This window comes from Odocoileus virginianus, chromosome X (genome assembly GCF_023699985.2).
Source record: "Odocoileus virginianus isolate 20LAN1187 ecotype Illinois chromosome X, Ovbor_1.2, whole genome shotgun sequence".
NCBI lineage: Eukaryota > Metazoa > Chordata > Mammalia > Artiodactyla > Cervidae > Odocoileus > Odocoileus virginianus.
The window spans coordinates 5,562,730-5,581,975 of NC_069708.1; the positions used below are offsets into that span (position 1 = coordinate 5,562,730).

Genomic DNA, 19,246 nt, shown 5'->3' on the forward strand with positions numbered 1-19,246 from the left:
TCTGTTCTCAGAGGCTCCAATAGACTACAATGGAACGAGGATCACCCTGACTTCCTACTTGGAATTCTCAGGAGACTAGGACTTTGATGTAAGACAAGCAACTTCATAAAGCAGAGAGTGGAGTTACAGGATTCGTCACGTGTCTATGTAAGGACCTGAAAGTGGACTCACAGTAGCACACACTGCATCAAAGGAGGCCCTGGAAAATCTCTGTCGCTGTGGTCCCCAGGAAGCTCTGGGCACAGATGTCAGGTTGATTTCAGTCTGGAAAGGCTCAGCGAGGTGAGACCTCTGTCTAATATGATCAGCCTCATTTTCACAAAGGGAGGGACCTGAATCCAAGGAGGACCTCACGTAATAATGCTGAGTGTTAGAGGGGACCCCTAGAAAGGGAACCAAACAGAATTCTGTAAATTCTTAGCCCTAAGAGACCCAAAAGAGCTACTTCTGAGTGGTCCCCTATTTCACCTGTGTGATCTCAGGGAGGGCAGGGCCTCCTCTAGCGGAATTGGACCCCAGATCTGCAGAAGGAGGCATCTTGACCATAACCGGGCTTAAAGTGAGGACCGTCGGTACTAGTGAGAGGGCCTCCCCCAAAAGAGGGAGGCTCACAGAGTGGCGCCCCTCCTGACAAGCAGAGATGCTCAGAGCAGTGCCCTGACTCTCCCCACTAGGGACTTTGGGAAGCAAGGGCTTTGTTTGGAGGCTGGAGGACTCGAATTCATAGACAGAGGCGTCCCGAGTTCTGACAGGCTGCACAGGGTTGACTGTGAGAGAGGATCCAGGGACAGATGAATATTGAGCTACGAGGGTTTCTGTAGGTCCTTGACCCTGCCGTCGTCCCTGGGAGACCTCACGTAGGACCGTATGCCCCGCCTCTCCACTTCTGCTTCTGAAGCGAGGCGCCCCACCGCTTGCTGTGGCATCTGTTCTGCAGAGATTGATTGTCCAGGACTCGTCTGGAGCTGAGGTGAGGACCTGAGTATAGTTGAAGGGAATTTCCCAACCTCTCCCAGTAATAAAAGTGACCCAGCCTCATCCCACCCCTGCAATCTGCAGTTTCTCTGGCCCTGTCCTGAATTACAGGGCCAAGCAGCCATCTTGTCGTTGCCACATGGAGGACCGCGGCAGGTCGGGCGGCTTTGTTTAAAGAGGGTGGCCTCTTTAGGCTAAGGGAGTAGTCTTATTCTCAAAAGGTGAAAAGATGGGGCCTTCAGAGCTCACGGGGGTATCTCCTTCCAAAGAGGTGACTGCACAGAGGCCCCTCCTGCCGCCATTGCTGCCGGGACCTGGAGTAGCGGCCCTCAGTCTTTTTGGCACTGGGGACCGGTTTTTTAGAAGACAGTTTTTGCATGGGGTGGGGTGCGCTGGTGGGATGGGGCGCGATGGGGTGGACGACAGAGGGTGGGGTGGCATGGGGGTAGGGTGGGTTAGGGTAAAGGGATGGTTTCAGGATGCTTCAAGCATATTACATGGTTACTTTCTGTTATTATTACATCCACTCCAGTTTAGATCATTAGGCATTAGATCGGGAAGGTTTGGACTCCTACCATAGGGGTCCAAATTACCATAGAGTAATTCAGGCTGAGAGAACCCATCGTTTTTGTGTTGGGGGTCATGGCGGGCATTGGGGGTAAGGGACGTTCAGGTAGAGAAAGGCATTTATATAAAAGGGTATGGACTAGAGAGTATTACGTATGCTAAGTGAAGCAAGTTAGAGAAAAACAAACTATATGATTTCATTTGTATGAGGAATCTGTAAAACAGAAACAGTTGTTGATGCAGAAAAAAAGGAGGTGGTCATTGATGGGAGTTAAGGTTGGGAGTGTGGGGGAGACAAATAGATGAGGAAGATTAAGATATACTAACTACCAGTTACATAAAAAAAGCAATGGGTGTGAAAAGTAAATAAAGAGATAGAAAGATAGATAAGGTAACCCCGATAGGCATAGGGAGGAGTCTAAGCCTTAGAGAAGTCTAACTAGGACTGTCAGTGCTAGTCAGCAGGCCCGGCATGCAAGTGGATTGCTGCACTGAGGAGCAGCCCCACTCTCAGATCTGGGCATCCAAAACAAGGTAGCTGGGTGTGGAGCCCCCAGCATCTCCTCTAGCCACTCAGGGAGGTGAGAGCTTTGCTCTGGGGAATGTAGACTTAGGTCAGCAGAGGGAGGGCTCCCAAACCATACCCAAACTGGAGGCCAGAATCCTGAGTGAGGACAGAGGGAGCCCCTGACTCCAGAACTGCGGGGGGTTGAGAGACCCACCCTTGTGGTTAGCAGCACAGCCCCAAATCAGTTTTGGCAGGATGTGGCTCACTCTGTCAGCTCTGGTCCCAGAAAAGTGAAGACCTTTTTGCAGGGTTTTGAGCTCAGATTGACAGGGCAGAGTCCCAGGAAGGAGGCAGAGTTGAGGGAAAGATCCATACATGGTAGAGAGAGCCACATCTGATGCTGCCTCTGCTATCAGCCCCGGGGATCCCAGGACAGAGCTGGCCAGTTCTGGTGCCCCTGACTTCTGCCTGTGGGGTCTGAGGGAGATGAGAGCCTTGGTTTCAGGTCCGGCTGCCCAGGTCAGCAGAAAACGAGGAGTCCTGGGCCATGACAGATGTTGAGGCACCAATTCTATGTGAGGAAGGAGACAACTGACTCCCGCAGAACAGCAGAGCCCACGCAGAGTGCCACCTCTTTCGTCGCCCTGGGAAGCCGGGTTAGAGCTCTCAGGCTGAGGTGCCCTCTCATTTCCTCCAAGGATGGTCTCAGGGACATCAGGGTTTGGGTCTGATAGGTGAGGCCTCATTCAACATAGGGAGGAAGCCCCGTTCCTAAAAGGAGTCACAGTAGAACACTGAATGAACATGCGAGAACCCCACCCAGAAGGAAGTGAACCACATAGTCGCATCACTCCTCTCAGACCTGGGAGACCCAGGTGTGGGGACCAGATGACCCACATTCGCTTCTTCCCAGAGCCTCACAAGGAGGTGAGGAACCTCACTGATGGGGATTTGGGTTCAGGTCCACCGCTGGAGCATTTGCAGCTAGCAGCAGGAGCACAGGAGAGGACCTAAGAATTGAGGGGACCACCCACCTACCCCACGACAACAGAGGGCAGTGCAGAATCTCTTCCTGACTGTCCACATCAGGAGTCCACACACAGCTATAGCTAGAGAGATCATGGAGATGGGGGCCTTAGTAGGACAGGAGAGATCTCAAGTCAAGACAGAGATTTCCTGGTCCTGCCAGGAGTCACGGTAAGGACCCAGAGAGATCACTTAGATGAGAACCTACCCAAAGCAGTGGGGGCCCACAAAGTCCCAGCCCCTGTCAGTCCTGAGACACCCCAGGCAGAGGTCACCAGATGTCATCCCTCACTTCCAGCCCCAGGAACTCAGGGAGATGTGGGCCTTGATCTGAGGCCAGAAGACTCAGGGTGGACTAAGAGAGGAGCATAGGTCCCATCCAAGTGAGGACAAAAGGGGCCAGTGATGACAGTAAGAGTCCCATAGAGTCCAGCCCCTGCTGCCATCCCAGGGAGGTCAGGGACAGGGGTGACTGGAGGTGGCTCAAAATTTCTTTCACCTTTGGAACCTCAGCATGCTCAGGTCAGCAGAGGGAGAATTTCTAGCATTTGCCAGGACTCATGGAGAAGATGCTGAGGACTGTGGGAAACTCCCAGAATTCCTCTCACTGTCACTCCCTGGCACCCCCAGGCATACATGGCGGGCAGCAGTGTGTCTCACTCACAGCTAACAGGAAAGTGAGCACCTTAGTCTAATGGGTCAGCAGAGGAAGGAATCTTAGACTCTCCCCTAAGTAAAATCTGGGCACCTTACATGAGGACCACACATTACAGGGCCTCAACCCCCAGCTACACCTTTTCAGGCCCCAGAGACCGTGGGCAGTAGGGCCAGGTAAGGCCACCCTGGCTTCCCCCATTCGATCTCAGGGAGCTGTTGGCCTTGCTGTGAGGAAAGGTCCTCAAGTCAGGAGAGAAAGGAGCCCCCAGATCCTCCCAGGAGTCAAAGTGGGGACTGTGAATGAAGACTGAAGGTAGCACGCTCCCCCTTCCAGCTAATCAAATGAACACTAAAGAGTCTTGCCTGATCCTCCACTGAGGCCCCTCATTTCTTTGTGTCATTTCTAAGGGAAATGAGGTTCTTCACCTGAAGGGGCGGCACCAGAGGCAGGAGGGAGGGGACCACACCCTCAGTGTTGACAGGATAAGGACCCTGAATGGAGAAGCAATGAGTTCAGGACAGAGCAGGCCCCCAGAACTGCCAGTGCCATCCTCCCCGACAGTGTCCATGACTCAGTTCTTTCTCTTAGGTCCCACGGAGCTTTGAGGCATCACTGTTCAAGTGGCATATGGCAGGGGTCCCGGCTCTACTAAGAGCTGATGTGCCAGTTGTGTGTGTGAACAAAGTGGCCCAGAGAGGGCCCTGCTCCCAGGATCTGCTGTCACTGCAGGCAGCCACAGGCAGGCTGTAGCCTGAAGCTGGCTCACTCTCACTTCTTACACCAGGTTCTCAGGGGATAGGCTGACCAAGAACAAGAGGCCAGTGGTTCCTGGAGCAGGGCTCTCAAGGAAATGGGCAGATCAGTCTTCTTCCTTCCCTGCTGAAGAAGCTCATCCACTCATCTTCCCTTCTCCAGGTTGCAGCATCACCTACTTGCCTGCCTGGTCCCCTGTCCGCTGTGCCTGCTGATAGTCATGCCTCGGGGACAGAAGAGCAAGCTCCGTGCACGTGAGAAACGCTGCCAAGCACGCATGGAGACCAAGGATCTCGGGGATGCTCAGGCTGCTGCCTCCCCCACCCCTACTTCTGGGAGTACACCCCCGGGCTCCCCCACTGCTGGTGCGGGCCAGAATCCTCAGGGAGCTGCAGCCACTAGCTCTCCTGTTGCAGGGGCTTCACGCCCAAGATCTAAAGCACATGCCAGGCACCAAGCTATGCAACGTAAAAATTCTTCCCAGGCCTCGACCTCTGCTAAGCCCACTCCCCCAGATCCTCTGACCAAGAAGGCAGGGGTGTTTATACATTTCCTGCTTCAGAAGTTTAAGATGAAACAGCCCATTAGGAAGATAGATATGCTGAATTTTTTTCACAAAAGGTTCAAGACATGCTTCCCCGAGATCCTCAGGAGAGCAGCTGAGTGCATGGAGCTAGCCTTTGGTCTTGACTTGAAGGAAGTCAAACAAATGGTCACTCCTATACCCTGGTCAGCAAGCTAGGCCTCACCAATGATAGCGTGCTGAGCAGCAGCTGGGGGCTGCCGAAGAATGGGCTTCTGATGCCTCTGCTGAGTGTGATCTTCCTGAATGGCAACTGCGCCTCTGAGGCTGATGTCTGGGAGTTCCTGAATATTCTAGGCATCTAGAAAAGCAGCATGTAATCTTTGGGGATCCCAGGAAGCTCATCACGGAAGAGTTGGTGCAGCAGAATTACCTGGTGTATCATCAGATTCCCGACAGTGATCCCCTGAGTTATGAGTTCCTGTGGGGCCCAAGAGCCCATGCTGAAACCAACAAGATGAAGGTGCTGGAGTTTTTGGCCAAGATGGATAGTACCATCCCTAGTGCTTTCCCGTTCCATTATGCGGAAGCTTTGAGAGAAGAGGAAGAGAGATCCCGAGGTAGATCTCTAGTTAGGTCTCGTCCTGCTGCCAAGGCCAACCAACCCAAGGTCCCACCCAGCAATCCGCCCAGTGCCCAGTGAGTTCTCAGGCAGCTTCTTCACTTTGTTTGACCAATACTGCCAACCTTTTAAGTAGTAAGAGGCTAAAGTGGGGCTGGAAAGGTCATAATAGGTATCTTCTTGTGTTCCTGTTTTACACTATTACCTTTCAAATGTTGTTTCTTTTCCTAGAATGTTTATTTAGATTCAGAATCCAAGTTTATGAATGACATGGATCACAGATTTGTTGTTGTCTGTTAGATCTAAGAGTAAGAGTTTTGGCACTGTGTAGTGTAATTCAGAAAATCCTGCATCTTTTTGGGATCCAGAACAAGATAACATAGCTTTGGAATAGGAATTTTCTTGGAAATGTGAAAGAATGCTGTGGTTTTAAAACAGATGAAATAAGCTGTAGTCAAGTTTTTATTTATCTTATTCATATTTGTCTTTCTCTTTGTAACATTCAACAATACCCACTTAGATGTTCTTAGCTTATTCAAGAATGCCGATAAAATTAAACAATAAGAAACTACGTTCCTTGCTTGGTGGCTCCTTTATTCCCATCTTTACTTGAGCATCTGCTCTTCAGAAGGTTCTGTGCTGGTGGGGGTGATGCGAAGATAAAGGAGAACCTGCACCTGCCTGTGGATGTCTTGAGTATATGAGCAGTGATTCCATAAGGAAGGTGGTGTGATGATCTCAGACAAGTGACAAAAAGGACGCAGGATGCTGGTGAGGGAGTTGGGATGAGAGCAGTGAGGTCTAAATTCTCTCAGCCTTTATTCTCTCAAACCAAAACTTTGAGGTTTGGTATTTTGGCCAAGGTCAATGGTAACGTCCCCAGTGCCTTCCTGCCCCATTATGAAGAGGCTCTGAGAGATGACGAGAGATCCCGAGCTGCACTTAGGGTTTGTAGTCCTGCCAAGGCCAGCGTGTGCTCCAAGGTCATGCCTAGCAGTCCCTCCAGCCCCCAGTGTGGTCTGAGGCAACTTCTTCACTTTGTGTTTGACCAACACTCCCAACCTTTTTAAGTTGTGAGAGGCTAAGGTGGGGCTGGAAAGCTAATCATAATATATATCTTTGCATTCCTGTTCCTTCTTGGGAGGTCATTTTAAGTTGGCTGCGTGGTGGGCTGGATGAGCCTGTGATAATGGTGAGCTGGGGCCAAATCCCTAGATGGTGGACCTCAGAGTTGTGAGGCTGAGACTGAAATGAGAAGCTGCCCTGAACAGTTACCCTGAGATTGTGAGTCAACTGGAGGGAATCTCCACCTGGGGAAAAAATGGAAGGTGTCCACCTGCCCCAATGCAGGTGAACACAGTCCACAGACCAGCTGTTTGATGCCTATTGTTGTCTCCTTTCTGATGGGATGTTGAGAAGTCACTGTGCTGGCATTCTGGTCCCTGAATGGAAGGAGCCCCAGCACACTCCAAACATGAGGGTATCTCAAGTGTAATCTAGTAGACCTCCTGAGAGGGGCTAGATTTTATTGGTGGTGAAATACATGAAAATCGGGGTGTTTTGTCGGGAGGTCTTTGGGAGGCAGGGGAATTACTGGTCCTTGACATAAGTTCTATAACGTTTTGAGTTGCATCATGGTAAAATGCTTGCCTCTAAATTCAATAACATATTCTATGATAGAGAAAATTTACTTAGGGTTACTTGTTTAGTTGCTAAGTCGTGTCTGACTCATTATGGCCCCATGGACAGTAGCCTGCCAGGCTCCTCTGTCCATGAAACTTTCCAAGAAAGAATACTGGAGTGGATTGCCAATTCCTTCTCCAGGGGATCTTCACAACCTAGGGACTGAACTGGCATCTCCTGGTTGTCAGGTGGATTTTTTACCACTGAGCCACCGGGGAAGCCCTAGGGTTTCTTGCTAAGCAGCAGTTTGATTGACTTAGCTTTCTTTGTTTAGAAGACCACATGGTCTCTAGTTTCTCCTGGATAAAGAAAAATTCCCATAGATGAAGGTAGACATTCCCATAGATTTTCTTCTAGTATGAAAATAAGCGTTATAAAACCTAAACATTGCCAGCTGCAGTGCCAGGTGCTTTACACAAGCTACATATGTTCCAATAATTCTATAAGACAAGTCTTACCAAACTCACTTAGCAGACAAAGAACTTCTATTCTCCAGGCTGATAAAGTGACAGAACTGAGTGTAAAGCCTGGTCTGAATTGCTCTAGAGTCCATAATGTTTCACTCCTCCCAGTCCGAGGCTGATATTTTGTCAATTCATTTCTCTTCACACTGCCTGGCTGTGATCCCCCTCGCTATGGGGGATCCGAGAGTGCTCCTGTGGGGTCTGAGAGCAGTTATGGAAACCAGCAAGGTGAAAGTCTTGGAGTTTTTGGCCAAGGTCAATGATACTGTCCCCACTGCATTCCTGACCCATTATGAGGCGACTTAGAGAGAGGAAGTTGAGAGCACTGGAGCCAGAGCTGCAGCCAGGGCTGGCACCTCTGCCTTGGACAGTGATGCCCCTTCTGTGGCCAGTGCCCACTCCATGGCCACGTCCGGCCACTCACCCCTAGTGTGGTCTGAATCCGTTCTTCACTTTGTGATCACAAAAGCCTGTCAACCTGTGTTCCTGATGTGCGTCAATAACTTTTTGACATCCTTTTCTTGTGGGGGGTGAGGCGGTAATTTTCAAGTGATTTTCCTTTCAGTAGAAAGTTTATTTAGAGTCAGAACATAAACTTATGAATGACACGGATCACACACTTATTGCTGTTTATCAGATTTAGAAATAAGAATTTTGCTTTCTGAAATACAAACTGAAAAAATTTTAAATCATCTGTGTGACCCAGAGCAAGATTACATGGCATTTGAACAGGGGTATCCTTGGTAATGTGAAAAACCCCACACTAAGATAGGATAAGAAGAGAAAAAAAGTTAAAGTGGTTCAGTTATGGATCTAGCTTACTGTATTCAGTCTCTCATTCCTAAATTTCAAAGATATACACCTTTTAAATTTAGAAACATATATAACTTTTGCATTTAGGGTATACTTAAATTATTAAAGAAAATGTGAGTTTATGAAACTGTAAATTGATGCAGCCACTATGGAAAACAGTATAGATGCTCATAAAAAAATTGAAAATAGAACTACCATGTGATCTGGCAACTCTACTCCTGGAAATTTAGCTGAAAGAAATGAAGCCAACACTTGGAAAAGATATCTGCACCCTCCATGTTCGTTGAAACATTATTTACCATAACCAAATTATGAAAACAACATAACTGTCCATTAATGGATGAATGGATAAAGATAATGTCACACAGACACACACAGACACACACACAGACACATACACACACACACACACACATCCTCACTCAGATATTATTTAGCCAATAAAAGAAAAAAAGGAAATCTGACCATTTGCAGTAACACAGATGCACCTTGAGGGCATTATGCTAAGTGAAATAAGTCAGATAAAGACAAATATTATATAGTCTCACTTATATGTGAAAATTTTTGAAAAATGAACTCACAGAGAATAGATTGGTGGTTGCCGCAAGTGGGGGTTGGAGGATGGATGAAATGGGTGTAAGTGGTCAAACGGCATAAACTTTCACAACTTTCATGTACAAAATAAGGAAGTCCTGGGGACATAATATACAAGCATAGCGACTGTAGTTAATAATTCTTGTTAAGGTGCTAAGTGGTTTCATACTCTGCAACCCCGTGGATTGTAGCTCGCCAGGCTCCTGTGTCTATGGAATTTTCCATGCAAGGATACTGGATTCAGTTGCCATGTCCTCTTTCTCCAGGGGACCTTCCTGACCCAGGAATCAAACCCTCATCTCCTGCATCAACAGGCATATTCTTTACTGCTGAGCCACCAGAGAACTCCATAGTTAATGATATTGTATTGCATATGTGAAAGTTCCTGAGAGAATAGATTTTTTTAAAGTGAGGTATAGTTGATGTGGGCTTCCCTGGTGGCTCAGATGGCAAAGAATCTGCCTGCAAGGCAGGCAGGAGACCTGGCTTCAATCCCTGGGTCAGGAAGATCCCCTGGAGAAGGGACTGGTTACCCACTCCAGTATTCTTCCCTGGAGAATTCCATGGACAAAGGAGCCTGGCGGGCTACAGTCTATGTGGTCAACAAGAGTTGGACAAGACTGAGCAACTAATACTTTCACTTCATTTTCATAGTTGATGTACAATATTTTATAGATTACAGGTGAACAACAAAGTGATTCACAGTTTTTAAAGGTTATGTTCCATTTACAGTTATTATAAAATATTAGCTATATTCCCTTTGTTGTACAATATATCCTTGTTGTTTATTTTATACATATTAGTTTGCACCTCTTTATCTTCTGTCCCTGCCCTTCCCCTCCTGCTTGCCACTCCCCACTGGTAACCACTAGCTTGTTCTCTATATCTGTGAGTCTGCTTCATTTCCCTAGTCTGTTTTATTTTTAAAATTCTCCATGTCAGTGGCATCATACAGCGTTTGTCTTCCTCTAGCTCACTTATTTCATTAATATGGTCCAACTATTTACTAATTAATAGCATAATACCCTCAAACTCAATACATGTTGTTGAAAAATGGCAAAAGTTCATTCTTCTTAATGACTAATATTCCACTATGCGTGTGTGTGCGCGCGCGCGTGTGTGTGTGTGTGTGTATAGGTTGTATACATATAGATTACTTTTGTACCTTGGCAAATGTCAGTAATGCTTCTATGAACATTGGAGTGCATGGAATTTTTTAATTAGTGGATTTTTTTCATTTTAAACAGTAAAGTTTATTCAAGCTTTAATGCAGGTTATTCTGTTCTGACTTTAAGGTAGCATTGCATGGCATACTTCTGAGTACATTCCTGAAAAATTCTTTCGTACTTATTTCTCTTTTATAGATCTCTGTGACCTCTGGCACTGGGGAGGCTATCATCTAGGTTTGGATCACATAGTAGGGAACAAATGGATACCAGAACTTTAGAAATCATGAAAGCAAGAGACCACCGTGATCTTAGAATATTGAACCAAGTGCTGCCATTAGTGTTCATGTCTGGATGATAAATTCTGTTGCAAATGCAACCTTAGGTAGTGTGAATGGGTAGTCTTTTTTAGGGAAATGAATTGTCACAGAGAATACACCGCCTTGATATGGGCTGCCGTTCTTTTTCATAATTGTGGTCTGCCAATGAAATGTATCCTCCCCAACTGGACCTGCAGGATATTGTGCTGGAGGGTCACTGGCCACATCGCTAAGTTCCTTACTAATCCATTTCAGCACCATAGTCTGTGCTTTTTGTCTGACTCCTCACGGTCTCAGTGTGTGCTCAAAGGTCCGGCCAAAACTCCTGATTATCTGGTGGCTGGGAAGGGCTCTCTCTTCATCTCACACTGGCTCTGCAGACACAGGTGCCTCTTAGTGAACAGGGAGGTTGGACTGGGGCGGGGTCACCTACGGAGAGTACATGGGGGGAGGGGAGATGAGCAGTGGAGACCCTCAGACTCGGACAAGCGCCGAGTACCATCCAAATGGATGAAGGAGACCATCCAAATGAACGGGCCATTTTTCTTTAAATATACACCCAGGAATGGGATGGCTGGGTCATTTGCTAGTTCTCTTTCTAGATTTGGAGGAGCCTCCTTACTGTTATCCATGGGGGCTGCACCAGTTGACATTTCCACCAACAGTGTACAGATCTTCTCCACATGCTCACCAACATTTGTTACTTCTGTTCCTTTTGGATGAGAGTCCTTCTGATGGGTATAAGATAATACCTCATTGTGGTTTTAATTTGCATTCATATGATGATAATGATGTTGAATATCTTTTCATGTGCCTCTCGGCCATTTGTATGTCTTCTTTGGAAAAATGTCTATTTAAGTTGTCTGCCCATCTTTTTCTTGATTTTTTTAAACTATTGTATAAACTGTTTATATATTTCAGACATTAATCCCTTATTGGTTATATCATTGGCAAATATTTTCTCCCATATAGTATGTTGTCTTTTCATTTTGTTGATAGTTTCCTTTGCTGTGCAAAAGTTTTAACTTTAATTACAACCAATTTATTTCTTTTTGCTTTTATTTCCCTAGCTTTAAGAGACAGATCCAATATTGTTATGAGCAGAACACTCTTTGACATAAATAATATTATCTTCTAAGAGTCTTATTTTTTCCACTCTTATATCTAGGTCTTTAATCCCTTTTCAGTTTACTTTTGTATATAGTGTTAGAGAATGTACTGATCTCATTCTTTGACAGCTACATATCAAAGAATGAGATTAGAGCATAAATACAATTTGGTAATGTCAGAAAATTAAATATGCTTTTACATTTGAGCCAGTAATTCAGTGTTTTCAGAAATTTACCTGAAGAGACATCCAGAACTATATGAAAATATGTAAATGCCCATGCACATGTTAATTGAGGGAACATGATATATCCACTGAGTGGAGCACTACACAGCTATAAAAAGGTATGAGTACAATTTTGTAAACTAATAAGGAATGCTTCTGTGATAGATATAGATATATAAAAGAATGTTGGAGTTTGGGGCTAATGTTAGTGATACTAAGTCCAGGGCCTTCGCATCCTGGTATGAAGAGGCTTTGAGAGCTGAAGAGAGAGCCAGAGCCAGAGCTGCAGCCAGGGTTCCTACGGTGCCAGGGCCAGTGCACTTTGCGAAGCAGGACCAAAGCTCCTCCCACCCCTAGTGAAGTCTGAGCAGATACTTCACATTGCATTTCAAGAAAGCAGGCAGTCTTCCATCTAGCAGAGGGCCAAGGTGGGGCTCATGGAAATTTGGCACATAACATACTTGTGTTCCTATACAATATGCACAAATTGGAGATTTTTCTTTTTTTCTGTTTTTAAATGTTGTTCCTTTTAATTAAAGATGTGTTTAGCTTCAGAGTCTAAGTATACTAATGGCACAGCTGCCACATGTACTACAGATTATCCAGTTGAAAAGTAAGAATTTTCGTATTACATAGCACAGACTGAAATCCTTGGATCATTTCTTGTCAATCAGAACAAGACAACATGATACTGGAATATGGATTGTTTTGTGAAAATGGAAATATTTCCACAGTGAAGTCTGTGTGATTATAAGATACAGAAAAAGAAATCTTGAGAGGTATTCACTTTTTGGTTTGTTTTATTCGTTTTAGTCTTTCTTTGTAAAATTGAAGTTTATTTACCTGGATTGGCTTCGCTTATTTAAAAATGTAGGAGAGTGTTTTGCCTATGTTCTCCTCTAGGAGTTTTATAGTTTCTGGTCTTACATTTAGATCTTTAATCCATTTTGAGTTTATTTTTGTGTATGGTGTTAGAAAGTGTTCTAGTTTCATTCTTTTACAGGTGGTTGACCAGTTTTCCCAGCACCACTTGTTAAAGAGGTTGTCTTTTTTCCATTGTATATCCTTGCCTCCTTTGTCGAAGATAAGGTGACCATAGGTTCGTGGATTTATCTCTGGGCTTTCTATTCTGTTCCATTGATCTATACTTCTGTCTTTGTGCCAGTACCATACTGTCTTGATGACTGTGGCTTTGTAGTATAGTCTGAAGTCAGGCAGATTGATTCCTCCAGTTCCATTCTTCTTTCTCAAGGTTACTTTGGCTATTCGAGGTTTCTTGTATTTCCATACAAATTGTGAGATTATTTGTTCTAGTTCTGAAACTGGAGCCCATTATACAGAGCGAAGTAAGCCAGAAAGATAAAGACCATTACAGTATACTAACACATATATATGGAATTTAGAAAGATGGTAACGATAACCCTATATGCAAAAAAAGAAAAAGAGACTCAGATGTATAGAACAGACTTGTGGACTCTATGGGAGAACCCGAGGGTGGGATGTTTCAAGAGAACAGCATCGAAACATGTATATCTAGGGTGAAACAGATCACCAGCCCAGGTTGGATGCATGAGACAAGTGCTCAGGCCTGGTGCACTGGGAGGACCCAAAGGGATGGGGTGGAGAGGGAGGTGGGAGGGGGGACCGGGATGGGGAATACATGTAAATCCATGGCTAATTCAATGTATGACAAAAACCACTGCAATGCTGTAAAGTAATTAGCCTCCAACTAATAAAAATAAATGGAAAAAAAATAAAAAAAATAAAAATGTAGGAGAAGTGAAATCCCAGTAAAATTTACTTCTTGCACACTTGCACTATAATTGTTCAAATATCAATTTAGCATCTGCTCTTTGGAAGGCTTCTGGGTGGTTTTGGGGATGCTAAGAGAAATAAACTCAACCCCTTCTTATAGAATTTTAGAGTCTAGGAGCAGTATTCATATAAAGTAGCTGGTGAACTAAGATCTAGGGGCCCAATAAAAATGAGGTATAAGGAGGTGAGGGGATTGAGGACTTTTCATGAGGAGTCTAGTGTAAATACACTGAGGCAAGGCACTTGGAGACTTTAGGACAATAAATGTCTGTGGGAGGTAATTTTAAGGTAGGCTACATGTTGAGCCCACCTGGGAGGCTGTAGAAACACTAAATAGAAGCCAGACCCTCAGATGGTGGGTCTCAAAGTTGAGAGACTTAAGCCTGGAATGGAAAACTACCCTGAAAAATTACTTTTCAATTATCAGGGTTCCCAGGCAGCTCAGTGGTCAAGAATCCACCTGCCAATGCAGGATATGTGGGTTCATTCCCTGGGTCAGGAAGATCCGCTGGAGGAGGAAATGGCTACCCAATCCAGTAGTTTTGCCTGGAGAATCCCATGGACAGAGAAATCTGTTCAGTCCATGGGGTAGAAAAGGGTCAGACATGACTGAGTGACTAAACAGCAACATGAATAAACCAGAGAGAAATCCCCCGTGGGGTGGGGCTGGATTGTGCCGTGTGCTCCTGTCCCAGTGCACATGAACACAGTGCTCAACCTAGACCTTTCATGCTCATCATCTCCAAGGAGATTATGTGAAATAAAAGTAATAGTCGAATGAAACTGGAAACTCAGAAGCCAGTCGGAATGACACTCTTTGCTGTGAGTCGTGGAGACAGAGCTCGTGTTATTGAAAGGGCATTCCATTCAGCATTTTTGGCTGTGTTGATAATTCCACAAAGTGTATGAGATGAGTATATTTTAGGTGATGGTGAAATTGATGAAGATAGGGTCTTATTTTATTTGGTTACTTATTTATTTGGCTGTGTTTGGTCTTATCGTTGCCATCCAGGATCCTCGAAATTCTTTGCAGCCTGAGAGCTCTTTAGTTCCAGCATGAGGAATGTAATAGTTGTGGCATATAGGATCTTTTACTTGTGGTGTGTGGGGTGGGGTCTAGTTCCCTGATCAGGGATGGAACCCAGTCCCACTGCATTTGGAGCACAGATTCTTAGCCACTTAGCTACTGGGCCACTAGGCAAGTCTCTTCTGCTGCTGCTAAGTTGCTTTACTCGTGTCCAACTCTGTGCGACCCCATAGACAGCAGCCCATCAGGCTCTGCCGTCCCTGGGATTCTCCAGGAAAGAACACTGGAGTGGGTTGCAATTTCCTTCTCCAAGGCAAGTCTCTAGGAGTTGTTTAAATGAAAGAGAAGCTTGGAAGGAAGGAGTTAGTCTCAGAACCAAATTCTAGATTATGTGAATTTCATTCAGTTAAAAAAACTACCCTCACCCTCAAAATATGATTTAGTACTGGAAATGAAAGATTATTTCTAAACAGCATTTTGGACTGATTTGGTGTTCTATGTCCAAGAATGCCACAGATTCTCCTACATCTCCTAGTTTTAAAAAATTCATCAGGGTAGGTGGTATCCTCTGGAAACAAAATAATAACAATCATAGTAAAAACAGATATTGTGTAAAGTCTCAGTGTGGTCCAGGCACTGTGCCTGGTGCTTTAGCTACATGCCACTAGCCCTACAAAAGCCACTTCACCTGAGGCCCCCAGAGTTTGGGGATGGACCCAAGTCCACACAACTGATAAGAGACAGAGCTGGGACTAGAGCGCTGGTCTGAACTTGTCCAGAGCACATACCCTTCCATTTGTCCCGGCCTGAGGTGCTCATGAGGCAGTTAATTCACTGTCTTCTAGTACTCCAAAATGTATCTTGAGTGATAGAAAGAAGGACTCTGTGACCAAAACACTGGGTTGGGATACATAGCCAAGGCAATACACACACCAAAATAATTAAGAGGTATGAATAAAGGAGAGAAGGAGATAATGCTCAGTAACCACATGATCATCTGCATGTGCAAATTCAGACACCCTCAACTGATCGAGGGCTTACAAGATTATCTGGCACTATCCTTCTATGTAGAAAGTAAACATTTTATTTTTTAATTAAAAATAGTTATTTTTTGGCTGTGCTGCATCTTAGTTGTGACACTCAGAATCTTTGATGCCACATGCAGGCTCTTTAGCTGCAGCATGTGACTTTTTTTTTGTTGTGGCACGTGAACTTTTAGTTCTGGCATGTTTAATCCAGTTATCTGACCAGGGATCGAACCCAGGCCCTGTGCATTGGGACTGCAGAGTCTTAACCACTGGAACAACAGGGAGGTGCCGAGAGTAAATATTTCAGAACTACCCTAAATCTCGTGGCTCAGAAAGTAAAGAATCCACCTGCAATGTGGGAGTCCTGGGTTTGATTCCTGAATTTGGTAAATCCCCTGGAGGAGGGTATGGCCACATACTTCAGTATTCTTGCCTGGAGAATCCTCATGGACAGAAGAGCCTGGTGGGCTACAGTCCATGGGGTCACAAAGAGTCAGACACGACTGAGCGACTAAGCGGCCCCTAAATCTGGCTGAAGAGAAGGAAAATATCAGCTCTTTTTCTCTGACAGCATAATATCTGTCCTGAGTTCCTTGATTTCTGGTCCGTTTTCCTAATCTAACATCACTTTTGGGACCGAGTCCCCTTTTCTCCAAGATTTTCTAGAGGGTATCTGCTCAATGTGTGTAGGAATATGCATTTCCCAGGAAGCCTTAATCAAGGGACAGAGGCTGATATGGGAACCTCCATGAAGGAGGGCTGAGGAGACAATCACCCCTGAATACAGGGGTCACCCAAAGACTAAGAAGAGGAATCTTAGATCAGTAGAAGGAGCAGTCCCTGGCTGTGGTAGATGTAGTGAGGATGCTGAGCAGGAAGAATCTGGAAGGACTCAAGTTGCATCCCCACTGTCTATTCTCAGAGGCCCTGATGGACTAGGATCACAAGAGGATCACCCTGACTTCCAACGTGGAATTCTCAGGAGACTAGGACCTTGATGTAAGACAAGAAGCTTCATAAAGTAGAGAGTGGAGTTACAGGATTTATCATGTGTCAATATGAGGACCTGAAAGTGGACTCATGGTAGCACACACCATAAAAGGAGGCCCTGGAAATTATCTGATGCTGGGCTCCCTGGGAAGCTCTGGGGACAGATGTCAGGTTGATTTCAGTCTGGCAAGTCTCAGTGAGGTGAGATCTCTGTCTAATAGGATCAGCCTCCGTTTCACAGAGGAATGGACCTGAGCCCAAGCAGGACCTCAGATGACAATGCTGACTGTTAGAGGGGACCCCTGGAGAGGGAGCCAAACAGAATTCTGTAAATTCTTAGCCCTGAAATACGAGAAGAGCTACTTCTGAGTGGTCCCCTCATTCTACCTGTGTGATCTTGGGGAGGGCAGGGCCTCCTCTAGCAGGATTAGGCCCCAGATCTGCAGAGGGGGACGTCTTGACCATAACCGGACTTAAAGTGAGGAACATCAGTGCTAGTGAGAGGGTCTCCTCCAACGAGGGAGGCTCACATAGTGGCGCCCCTCCTGACAAGCAGAGATGCTCAGAGCAGTGCCCTGACTCCTCCCACTAGGGACTCAGGGAGGCGAGGGCTTTGTTTGGGGGCTGGAGGACTTGGATTCATAGCTGGAGACGTCCCGGGCTCTAACACACTGCGCAAGGAGGACCCAGGGACGGATGAATATTGAGCTACTGGGGTTCCCGTAGTGCCTTGCCCCTGCCGTCATCCCCGGGAGACCCCACGTAGGACCGTACGCAGCTCCCGTCCACTTCCGCTTCAAAGGCGAGGAGATTGACCGGGAGTCGTGGCGTCTCTTCGGTGGCGTTTCAGAGTCCAGGACTTGTCCGGAACCAAGGTGAGGACCGGAATGTAACTGAAGGGACTTTGCGAACCCACTATTAAGAAAAGTGACCCAGCCACATCCCACCCCTGTGATCTGGCTCTTTTGAGTCCCTCACAGCTATCGGCTGAATGCGGTCTAGCGTGTCTCAGGTGAGGGCGTTGGTCTGTGGGGGTAGGCCCGGATTCTACCCTCGAAGGAGCTCTCGGTCCTAGATAACGGCCCTGAGGGCCAATTTCAGACTTCGAAACCGCATGGGGGCCACACTGAGCGGCCTCCCTGCACTCAGCTCTAGGAGGCCCCACGTGGAGCTGGCCGACAGTGGTGCCCCCTATCGTTTGCTGGAGTTGGGATCAGGGAGGTGAGAAGCTTGCTCTAAAGGAATAAACCTAGTTCAACAAAGGGACCTAGTCCCCAACACGATTCATGGTTGTGACGCTGAGTGAGGATGGGGGCTCCTCCCATAAGAAACGGAGTCGCAATCGGGCATTTTGACATGACACTTCCCAGATCATCTCAGGGAAGTGAGAGACCAGGTCAAAGCGGGGAGTGTCAGGCTGGGAAGGGAGAGTTTCGGGTTCCCTGGTGGGATGGTGAGAACCTCGGGGGCTGTGGGGGTGTTCCACACCACATCATTCAGACCACATCCTCCCTGTCATCATCCCTTTGAGACCTCAAGAATACATGGCGGTTCCCACTGCAGCCTAAAGGGGAAGCAAGTCCCCTCTGACCCCTCTGCCCTGGTCTGAGGGGCGTGGTCAGCACACTGAGATATTGTAGATCCTCTCAAAAATCAAATGTAGGCCTTGGTTGCTTCTGTCCTGGCTATCAACGAACTTTGGAGTACAAGTGTTTTTTAAGTTACTGTTTCCTCAGGGGATATGCCAAGTATGAGATTGTTGGCTCATGTGGTAATTTATTTTTTAATGTTTTTTTCATTTATTTTTATTAGTTGGAGGCTAATTACTTTAGCCATACGTTGTTTTTTGCCATACGTTGACATGAATCAGCCATGGATTTACATGTGTTCCCCATCCTGAACCTCCCTCCCCATCCCATCCCTCTGGGTCATCCCAGTGCACCAGCCCCGAGCACTTGTCTCATGCATCCAACCTGGACTGGCAATCTGTTTCACAATTGATAATATACATGTTTTGATGCCATTGTCTTGGATAATCCCACCCTCGCCTTCTCCCATACAGTCCAAAATTCTGTTCTATACATCTGTGTCTCCTTTTCTGTCTTGCACATAGGGTTATCGTTACCATCTTTCTAAATTCTATATATATGCATTAGTATACTGTATTGGTGTTTTTCTTTCTGGCTTACTTCACTCTGAATAATGGGCTCCAGTTTCATCCACCTCATTAGAACTGATTCAAATGAATTCTTTTTAATGGCTGAGTAATATTCCATTGTGTATATGTACCACAGCTTCCTTATCCATTCATCTGCTGGTGGGCATCTGGGTTGCTTCCATGTGCTGGCTATTATAAACAGTGCTGCGATGAACGTTGAGGT

The 19,246-nt window shown here is 46.1% G+C and overlaps 1 protein-coding gene and 1 pseudogene across 1 annotated transcript in view; both read left to right on the forward strand.

Moving 5' to 3' along the window:
• Positions 1 to 19,246, forward strand: part of LOC110123275 (melanoma-associated antigen B2-like) — a 64,858-nt gene that overhangs the window by 38,576 nt on the left and 7,036 nt on the right. The window lies entirely within an intron of this gene.
• LOC110123264 (melanoma-associated antigen B1-like) lies at positions 852 to 6,133 on the forward strand (annotated as a pseudogene).